This window comes from Morus notabilis, unplaced genomic scaffold, assembly GCF_000414095.1.
Source record: "Morus notabilis unplaced genomic scaffold, ASM41409v2 Scaffold376, whole genome shotgun sequence".
In the NCBI taxonomy this organism is placed as follows: domain Eukaryota; kingdom Viridiplantae; phylum Streptophyta; class Magnoliopsida; order Rosales; family Moraceae; genus Morus; species Morus notabilis.
In genome coordinates, this window is record NW_010366679.1 from 161,452 (window position 1) to 173,080 (window position 11,629).

Genomic DNA, 11,629 nt, shown 5'->3' on the forward strand with positions numbered 1-11,629 from the left:
AAATCTTGTTTTTGTTCTTGTCTGGAGGAAAAGGATACCATGACAATGTAAGCCACTAATACGCTTGAGGAACTGCAAACGATTCTGTCAGGTAATTAAACGAACACTCTTCGAGTGAGTGCCAGCTCCGGAAGACTCGAAGAGAAAATTAGAGGAAATACAAAGATAGAATGAGGAAGAACAGAATGGGAGAACGAACCAATTCTCCTATTTTCTTAATATTCCAATTCTTACATTCCACAGTATATATTTCACCTTGTTTGGAAAATGAAATTCGGTTACAACCGACTGACCAAGGAAAACAATCCAAAAATGGAGAAACAGAAAATATAGTAAGCTACAAAGCTATCATCAGTACCGAAGCTCGCTCCTAAACTCCAGACATGTAGTTGACACTCTTATAACCACCATCACTCTAAATGACATAGTCGTTTACCCAAGTCGGTGCTCTTCTAACTCTTCTTGAATGCGGATTGAGCTTACCCATGGACTGATCTTGTTGGGCCATATCTTCTTCAGCTGGTGTTTTGGGCTCCTCCGCTTGTGGGCCTATAATCAGAGGCAGTGTCGTATCATTCCCCCTATTTTGAAACACAACCTTGTCCTCAAGGTGAAAGGTCGGATAGAAAAGACATAAATCGTCAAAGAATTCCCATGGCGAATTGTCCGGTGAAGAGTCAGTCCATTGAACCAGAATTTGACGAACCTCCTTGTCATGGCGAAGAACAGGCGAGGATAAGGGTTTATTGTCTACACTTTCTAGGGGCAAAGGAGAAACTTCAGTTGGTGCACGGCTTCGAAACCGTTTGAGAGCCGAGATGTATTTTACTCCTATGAGGCAGTTCAAGCTTATATGCAATAGGGCCAATTTGCTCGAGGACGGAAAATGGGCCATAAAAGCGTTTAGCGAGCTTGTTGGACGCTCGGTGTGCCACTGTGCTTTGCGGTAGGGTTGTAGCCGTACCAAGACCTTGTCACCAATGTTAAGTTGAAGGTCTCGACGGTGGGCATTCGCCTTCTACTCCATACGGTGTTGGGCTTAGAGAAGGTTGTCTTTCAAGGAACGGAGCAAAGCGTCTCGTTCGGACAACGCGTCATCGAGAGCTTGGATTGAAGTAGAGCCCTGAACGTACGCCGAAATAGTAGGGGGATGGTGGCCAAAAAGAGCTTGAAAAGGGGTCATCTTTAGTCCACTATGAAAGCTGGAGTTATAACAAAGCTCTGCCCAGCCTAACAGAGAAACCCAAGAATGAGGCTTTTCCTGCGTGAACGCCTGTAAATACTTCTCGAGCCCTCGGTTCACCACCTCCGATTGCCCATTGGTTTGCAGTTGATAGGTAGTGCTATGGTGCAAAGTGGTTCCACTAAGCTCGAAGAGCTTTTTCCAGAAGTTACTCAAAAAAATGGGGTTGCGGTCAGATACAATGGTGTGAGGAAATCCATGGACTTTAACCACAATATTGGCAAAGAGCTCTACTGATTTTAGACCAGGAAACTGGGATGAAAGCGCCCTAAAATGGACAGATTTAGTGAGACGGTCAACCACCACCATGATAACTGAGAGACCCCATGATGGTGGAAGACCTGTAATGAAGTCCATTGTGACCTCCTCCTAAACCAACGAAGGGACAAGTAGTGGTTGAATGAGACCAACGAGCACTTGGGAGAATGCTTAATTTGTTGACAGATTAAGCAAAAGGAGACGTAGTTCTCCACATCAGCCTTCATCTTAGGCCAGTAAAAAGAGGAAGCAAGGCGAACCAAAGTTCGTTTGATCCCCGCATGTCCCGCGAGTGGTGTAGCATGAAACTCCTGGAGTAAAGTCGACTTCAGAGAAGAATTCGGGCTCACATAGTAGCGCAGAAGAACCCATCGTGAGCCAAATAAGCCGAAGGAAGACAACCTGTAGCGAGTTGCTGATTAAAGGTTGTGATCCATTCGAATGATGAAAAAATGGCCTAGAGGTATTGCCGCCATTTTTGAACAGCCTCGGTAATGGCATACAATTCCTTGATGTAAGTAGAAGAGGCTTGCATTTTGGGGCCCAACTTCTTGCTAAAGTAAGATATGGGATGTCCAACTTGCATGAAAATAGCCCCGATGCCTACATTAGACGCATCCGTCTCAATGATGAACTCGAGATCAAAATCGGGAAGTCGCAACACCGGTGCTTACACCATAGCACGTTTGAAGGCGTTAAAAACCTCTGTGGCTGATGAGGTCCAGTTGAAAGCATCCTTACAAAGTAAGTTAGAGTGTGGGGCGGCAAGGGTCGCATAGCCTTGGATAAATCATTGGTCGTAGCCCGTAAGACCGAGGAAACCACGGAGTAGCTTCAAACTGGTTAGAAGAGGCCAACGGAGCATAGCTTCGATCTTTTGAGGGTCGGCCTTGACTCACATTGACGACACTAGATGTCCCAAGTATTCAATGGAAGCCTGGCAAAAATAACATTTGGACAACTTGACAAAAATTGGTGTGAGGACAAGCAAGAGAGAACCTGTTGCAAGTGAGACGCATGATCAGTAAGAGTAACACTATTAATCAGGATATCATAAAAAAACACAATGAAAAACTTGCGTAAGAAAGCAGTAAAAATTTGATTCATGGTTGCTTAAAAAGTTGACGGGGCATTTGTCAACGCAAAAGGCATGACAAGGAACTCATAGTGTCCCTCATGTGTGCGGAAGGCGGTCTTGTAAGTGTCTCGAGTGTGGACCCAAATCTGATGATAACCGGCCCGTAAATCTAGCTTGGTAAAAGCCGCGGCACCACCGAGTTCATCCAACAGCTCATCAATGGTAGGAATAGGAAATTTATCGTTGATAGTCACTGCGTTCAAGGTACGATAGTCTACACAAAACCGGTAAGTCCCGACCTTCTTTTTCACCAACAAGATCGAGAAGAGAACAAGCTAGTGCTCGGCTTAATGATACCTTGTGTGAGCATCTCATGAATGAGTTTCTCCATCTCATTCTTTTGGAAGTGAGGGTAACGGTATGGTCGGACATTAATAGGGTTGGTATGTAGAAAAAGATGTATTTTGTGGTTGATGAGGCAGTGGGGTGGTAGGCTAGTAGGTGGAAGGAAAATGCTAGTGTAGTTGTGAAGGATATTTAGTATGGGTGTGGGTAAAGATGCCGGAAACTCAATCGAAGAGACATCGGCTGTGGCCACAACATGGGTCACTTCAAGAGGAGTTGAAGCCATCTCAAAAAGGCTAAAGATATAGTCACTGTGCACCAAAGCTTGCAATTAGTGAAGGGTAATCTTACCAGGTGCAGTTGTCAAATCCCCACGGAGAAACACCTGTTTTCCCTACCAGTAAAATTCCATGGAAAGGGCCGAATAGTCATGGGCCACCCGGCCAAGTTGCTGCAGCCATTGAATGCTGAGGACCACCTCCGGGCCTTCAATAGGTAAGAAAAACAAGTCCAAGACAAATTCATTACCCTGGAGGAGTAAAGCCACTTGAGGGCACACATATTGGCATAACAAATAATCACCATTGCCAATATATACACGAAATTTGGCAGTAGGTTGAATGGCCAGACCAAGGCGTTCGGCCAACGCAGGTTTCACAAAATTATGAGTGCTTCTGCTATCGATGAGGACGTGAAATTGGTGGTGACTGATCTCGCCGATCAAACGCAAGGAGTGTGGATTGCCTTGGCCTGCTAGAGTATTCAAACTAGAGATATCACCAATAACACTCATCGTCTGGTTCTGGTGGAATAGGGTCCTCCTTTTGTTCATCGGCCTCGTCATCTGTACTGAGCAGAATCAGGTATTTGCTGCGACAATGATGGTTGGCACTATATTTTTTGTCACAATTATAACATAACCCTTTCTCCTTTTTTCGCGCAATTCTGCCGGACTAAGGTGATGAATTGGGAGATTCGGTGTGGGTAACAAGGGCAGTAAAGTTGGTAGGTTAGCCTTGTGGGTAGCGGTTGGAAGAGCCGTGTTGGATGGCCCAGGGGGTGTTTGTTTATGTGGGGAGGGTGAGGTCAGAAAATGTGGGGTGAATGGTGACTTAGGAGGAGGCAAAGAAAGCCCTTTTAAAGTGGGGGGATCGGAAAGTGGGTGTTAGCTCCTCGTTACGTGCCTCATATGCTCGAGCAAGAGTAAAGGCCTCCATCAAAGTGGAAGGCTAGGAAAAAAGCAATTCCCGAAGAATTGAATGATTGAGACCCGTAATAAAGAAACTAACCAACAAGGGCTCAGAAATGCCTGTAACCTTATTCATCAATTCTTCAAATGTAGATTGAAACTCAGCAACTGAGGAAGTATGAGTAAGTTTGGAAAGGTTACCTTGATGGTCCTCATACATGGAGGCACCAAATCGATGCTTCAAGTTGAGCAAAAACTCGCTCGAGGTGGTCAAAACTCCATTGGCCGTCATCCATTGATACCACGCATCGGCACAACCATCCATATGAAAGGACGCAATACGGTGGCGGAGCGGCTTCGGAGTGCCATGGAAATAAAAAAACTCTTGGATACGGAACATCTAGCCCGTAGGATCAGAGTCGTCAAATTGGGGAACCTCCATTTTCACAGAGCGCAAGAACGGGGAAATGTCAGGACCCCCCACCCCCCCCCCGTAAAAGCATCGAACGACGGTGGTGCAAGAGTCGCTTGGCCAGAAGAACCTGCTGGAGACCCCAAGGAACCGGGAAGCTGAGAACGTAAGTCCTCGATACGAGAGTCCACCATGGTCATGGATTGTTGCAAGGTTTGATGGAAGGACAGAGTCTGACCTTCGAGCTGCGCTTGAAAAGACTTGACCGCGGTGAGGAGAACAGAATCTGCCATAAGTCACATCAATGAAAGCACCAATGATACGCCTGAGGAACTACAAACAATTCGGTCAGGCAATTAAACAAACACTCTTCGAGCAAGTGCCAGCTCCCGAAGACTCGAAGAGAAAATTAGAGGAAATACAAAGATAGAATGAGGAAGAATAGAATGGGAGAATGAAACAATTCTGCTATTTTCTTAATATTCCAATTCTTACATTCCACAGTATATATCTCACCTTGCTCGGAAAATTCGGTTACAACTGACTAACCAAGGAAAACAATCCAAAAATGTAAAAACAGAAAAGATAGTAAGCTACAAGGCTATCATCAGTACTGAAGCTTGCTCCTAAATTCCAGACATGTAGTTGACACACTCATAATCATGTTCACTCTAAACGACACAGTCGTTTAGCCAAGTCGGTGCTCTTCTAACTCTTCTTGAATACGGATTGGGCTCACCCATGGACTGATCTTGTTAGGCCATATCTTCTTCAGCCGGTATTTTGGGCTCCTCCGCTTTTGGGCCTATAATCAGAGGCAGTGTGGTATCAGCCACGTACACCAGCTATATATTCAGGCAAATTGAAGTCTTTACTGTTGAAGCAAATTTGGTGATTGTCATAATTTGTTTTGTCGAGAGTCAAAAATGAATTTACAGTTTCTTGATTATGACCTTGGGGGCTGGTCCTCTGAAATAAGGATAGACGACTTTTAGAATTCTTGAGTTGCTTTACCACAAACCATTGGCTTTTCATAAGAGTGCTTATGAGAGCATTCCACGACTTTTGAGCACATTTAAGACGCACTAAAGATTTGGGAGGTAGCCATGACATGATTTCCACCACTGCCTTTTCAGGAAGATCGCAAATCCTTGTTATTCTTCTTCAATAAACAACTCTGTTTAAATATTATTAACAAAAACAGCTTGATATTCAAGGCTTAAAATCAAAGCACGCAAGATTCATAGAGAATGTTTATATTATGACACTAGATTGCAGACGTTTCGATAAATTGAAGACTCAAAATAATCAAAACATATATTACACACACAATTATGTCCTCATGTATACATATAAATACATACATATGCATAGGTGATTGTACTTATGTCAATTGGATAAATTGTATCTACTTTCTGATGTCATCAATCCATATACGAGTAGGGTTTTTTTTTTTTTTTTTTTTGGGATGTTGGACCTAAGTTGCATTAGTTACCATTGAATTCATAGTGTGTATTATATAATTGTTAAGAAAAGAAGAGACAGCAGTGCCTTATTTATCTTGTGCAAATTAGATATAAATGTCTTTTTATGTAAATATTGATCATTGGGATATGTAGAAACTGATATTGACTTCTCCAAGTTCATTGACGTTTGACAAACTCAGAGTTAGAATTAAACAAAGCATGAACAACATGAAGCATTCAACTAGTCCAAATTCATCCAAAGGTACTAACACATTGTCCACTCAATAACAATTGTTCTTTCAGTTTTCTGACGATAAATAACGGAAATTGCTTATGATTCGATTTCTCACTTTTGTTTCCCTTCACGAATGGAATTTACTCAAACTCAGGTCATAAAAACGAACACCAAGCAAATATGAAAAAGCATTATCTCTTTTTTAACCCGTCACGAAATTATAGAGAAGAAGGAAGATCCCCATATACCTTGTATCACCGGGTTCAAACCCTCCTCCAATCCTCCTATCGTCCTTTCTCGACCACTTATACGGTGATGGCAATGGCGGTGGCGGCGAGTGTCTGCAGCCCCGATCATACGGCAGAAAGGCCTAGGAGAATGAGCCAGGAACCGGAAGGATCCTCGGCGGAATTCACCTTCCGGTCAAGAATCACGTCCGACACGGCATGCATGGGGAATTTTAGCTCTTGCTCGGGGTGAAAGTGGAAACCTTAGAGATAGAGACCTTAAGAATCCAGAGGCTTTTTTAGACCACGGAGGAAAGAACAATTAATTAGACGGGATATGAATCCCAGATTTCATGTTTAGATTTCCTTCACTGTTTTCGAAACAAAAAATTCGTGTCACTTGCTAGAATATCTAGTTATTCGATATTATGTTAGATCATTTTTTAATAGTTTTTTAATATTTTGCGTTAGAGAATCCGAGAAACCCTAGGGAGACTGAAAAACTAGCTTCCTTCAGGATCGACAAGACAATAAAAAGGAAAGCTCTGTTGGGATTTGTTTCCCAATTTGTGTATTGATTGTAATCGGATTTGATTGGCATTATTTTGAGAATGTTTTGCTGGGATGATTACGTTTGGAAATGTCTATGCAGCTGGCAAGTTTCTTTTGGCAGGTTTCAAAAAATCCAGAAACTTGTTTTAGTTTCTATTTTTCTAAGTCAACCATTGATTCAAAGATGGAAAATTGATTTGATTGATTCTTGATTGAGATTTCATAGCTGGATGATCTTCCTATGTTGCCTAAGAACGTGTCCAGGTTCGTTTATCAGTTTTGGGAGGATTTTAGAATTAAAGAAGATTGATTCGTCTGGTTTTGAGAAAGTTGGCCGTAACAGCTATGTTGCAGTGTTGTTGCAACATGATCTGCAACAAATGTGGTTCAGCGAATTAATTGAAGATGTGTCAAGCTATTCACAGCTTGCTTATTTATTGAAAGAGTCTCTGGAGTAATTGTATGCATCTTGATGAGTTTTGGCTGGGTTGAGAGACAGGGGTGAGCACTTGTATTGAGTGAGATGATTTGAGTGTTTTTCAGGAAAAAAAACTTTGTTGGAGGGATTCCAATGTTAAAAAGTCGAGGGGATCTAGCTGTTTAAGTCCATTGAGAAATTGCAAGTTCATAGGCGTCTTCTTAGAGAGGGAGTCTCGGGTAGATTAAGTCCAATTGAATTGTAAAAGAGTTCTTAGTGGATTGTTCATCATCTGGGCGTGGCCCCGCGGAGTAGGGTGTTACCGAACCGCGATACCATTTCTCTCGTGTTCTTTTATTTTATGTCTCTACATTATTCATATTGTCTTATAAATTATTAAAAGACTAAAACCTGTACTAACAATTCGTATCAGAGCGGGTCACTGACGTGTTTTTCGGTGTGATCCTGGTGTACTGGTTGATTTTACAGGAATGGATGTCTTGAGAGAAGGAGGATTTGTGAACAAACCACCGCTTCTGGAAGGTGTCAATTACCCCTATTGGAAGGCTCGCATGAAAGCTTTTATTAAAGCTATTGACGAGAAGGCATGGCGATCTATCTTAACCGGATGGACTCATCCAACAACTAAAGATGATAAAGGCAATTCCGTCCCTAAGCCAGAAGAGAAATGGTCCAACGATGAGGACAAGCTTGCAAACAGTAATTCAAAAGCTTTAAATGCCATTTTCAATGCTGTGGATGTTAATCAATTTAAATTGATTTCCACGTGTGAAACCGCAAAAGAAGCTTGGAACATTCTTCAAACTGTACATGAAGGCACAGATACAGTAAAGGCTTCAAAGCTTCAAATGCTCACAACTCGCTTTGAACGTTTACGAATGGAGGAGGATGAGTGCATTGCTGATTTCAACTCAAAGCTTTGTGATATTGCCAACAAAACCTTTGCCCTTGGAGAAAAATATACTGACGCCAAATTGGTGAAGAAGACCTTGAGATCACTTCCGGCACGTTTTGCTTACAAAGTGACAGCCATCGAAGAAGCAAAAAACGTGGAGAAGATGAGACTTGATGAACTCATAGGTAATCTTCAAACCTTTGAGATGAACTTTAAAGCTAAAAAGAAAAGTAGAGGCATTGCTCTTAATGCAGATTATGATGATATGTCCACTAAAGATGAGACCGACGAAAATGAGGACTTGAGTGAGTCTCTTACTTTTCTCACCAAAAAATTCAATGAAATGCTGAGAAAGTTCAACAAGAAAAGGAGATTTGGAGGGAATTCAAAGAATAAAAATTCTCAAAAGAAGAATTTTAATTCTTAACGGTTTGAAGAGAAGAAAAGAAAAGAGGGAATACAATGCCGAGAAAAGATGACAGTGACGATGATGACCTAAGCCTTGGGAAGATTCAGGAGGCTTATAAGAAGATGTACAGTAAATGGCTTGTTGTTTGCAAACGAAACAAATCACTTGAAGATGAAGTTGGTGTCTTAACAAAGGAAAGAGATGAGTTGAAGAAGGCTGCAACAAATTATGAAATCTTGGCAACAAAGCATCAAGGAAAGCTTGCTGAGACTAGACTCGAATTGGAGCAGACCCAGAAGAATTTAAGGATGCTAAACTCGAGCACATCAAAATTGGATCACTTACTCTCACAACAAAAATCTTGTGGTAATCATTCAGGCCTTGGCTACAAGGGTCAAGAAATTTCTGGGAAGACTGTCTTTATGAAAGGAGCCACCGGTACTATGATGCAGTCTTTTAAGAAATCTCGGGTAAGATTAGACAAGAAGTTTGTTGTAATAAGGCAAGCAACAAATAGGTTCGTTTCTATTTGTCTCTATTGTAATTTTCCTGGCCACATTAGACCTAGATGTTACAAATTCTTGAATGCTTTAAAAAGAGGTATGATTATTAATCCATCAAATTCCGCATTCACAAGAAGGACACCTAAAGCAAAGATTGATGTGCAAAATAAATTTCCTCGACGTGTGTGGGTAAGGAAATCTGATTTAAGGTGCCCTGGGGCTTATACTTCTTTTAGAGCATGTACTAATAAATCTGAGTATTGTGGTAATGGTCACTTCAAGTTTTTGATAGGTGATAAAAGCAATATGTATCGGAGAATTCCATATTCAGGGGGACTATGACTCGTGGAGGATTCAGGGGGAGCAATTTGCAGGAAGGCGTTGCTCATTTTCTAGAATGTTTGGCTTATTTGTGTCAAAAAGGGGGAGTAAGTAGTCTGGAAACTTGATTGGTGCAAAAAGTATTATGTTTTAGTTGCTATTATTAGTTTTGCATAAACAATGCCAAAGGGGGAGATTGTTGGGATTTGTTTCCCAATTTGTGTATTGATTGTAATCGGGTTTGATTGGCATTATTTTGGGAATGTTTTGCTGGGATGATTACGTTTGGAAATGTCTATGCAGCAGGCAAATTTCTTTTGGCAGGTTTCCAAAAATCCAGAAACTTATTTTAGTTTCTATTTGTCTAAGTCAACCATTGATTCAAAGATGGAAAATTGATTTGATTGATTCTTGATTGAGATTGCATAGCTGGATGATCTTCCTATGTTGCCTAAGAACGTTTCCAGGTTCGTTTATCAGTTTTGGGAGGATTTCAGAATTAAAGAAGATTGATTCGTCTGGTTTTAAGAAAGTTGGCCGTAACAGCTATGTTGCAGTGTTGTTGCAACAGGATCTGCAACAGATGTGGTTCAGCGAATTAATTGAAGATGTGTCAAGCTATTCACAGCTTGCTTATTTATTGAAAGAGTCTCTAGAGTAATTGTATGCCTCTTGATGAGTTTTGGTTGGGTTGTGAGATAGGGGTGAGCACTTGTATTGAGTGAGATGGTTTTAGTGTTTTTCAGGAAAAAAAACTTTGTTGGAGGGATTCCAATGTTAAAAAGTCGAGGGGATCTCGCTGTTTAAGTCCATTGGGAAATTGCAAGTTCATAGGCGTCTTCTTAGAGAGGGAGTCGCGGGTAGATTAAGTCCAACTGAATTGTAAAAGAGTTTTTAGTGGATTGTTCATCATCTGGGCGTGGCCCCGCGGAGTAGGGTGTTACCGAACCGCGATACCATTTCTCTCGTGTTCTTTTATTTTATGTCTCTACATTATTCATATTGTCTTATAAATTATTAAAAGACTAAAACCTGTACTAACAATTCGTATCAGAGCGGGTCACTGACGTATTTTTCGGCGAGCTCCTGGTGTACTGGTTGATTTTGCAAGAATGGATGTCTTGAGAGAAGGAAGAGTTGTGAACAAACCACCGCTTCTGGAAGGTGTCAATTACCCCTATTGGAAGGCTCGCATGAAAGCTTTTATTAAAGCTATTGACGAGAAGACATGGCGATCTATCTTAACCAGATGGACTCATCTAACAACTAAAGATGATAAAGGCAATTCCGTCCCTAAGCCAGAAGAGAAATGGTCCAATGATGAGGACAAGCTTGCAAACAGTAATTCAAAAGCTTTAAATGCCATTTTCAATGCTGTGGATGTTAATCAATTTAAATTGATTTCCACGTGTGAAACCGCAAAAGAAGCTTGGGACATTCTTCAAACTGCACATGAAGGCACGGATACTGTAAAGGCTTCAAAGCTTCAAATGCTCACAACTCACTTTGAACGTTTACGAATGGAGGAGGATGAGTGCATTGCTGATTTCAACTCAAAGCTTTGTGATATTGCCAACGAAGCCTTTGCCCTTGGAGAAAAATATACTGACGCCAAATTGGTGAAGAAGACCTTGAGATCACTTCCGGCACGTTTTGCTTACAAAGTGATAGCCATCGAAGAAGCAAAAAACATGGAGAAGATGAGACTTGATGAACTCATAGGTAATCTTCAAACCTTTGAGATGAACTTTAAAGCTAAAAAGAAAAGTAGAGGCATTGCTCTTAATGCAGATTATGATGATATGTCCACTAAAGATGAGACCGACGAAAATGAGGACTTGAGTGAGTCTCTTACTTTTCTCACCAAAAAATTCAATGAAATGCTGAAAAAGTTCAACAAGAAAGGGAGATTTGGAGAGAATTCAAAGACCAAAAATTCTCAAAAGAAGAATTTTAATTCTCAAAAGAAGAATTTTAATTCTCAACGGTTTGAAGAGAAGAAAAGAAAAGAGGGAATACAATGCCGAGAATGTGAAGGATTTGGACATGTTCAAGCG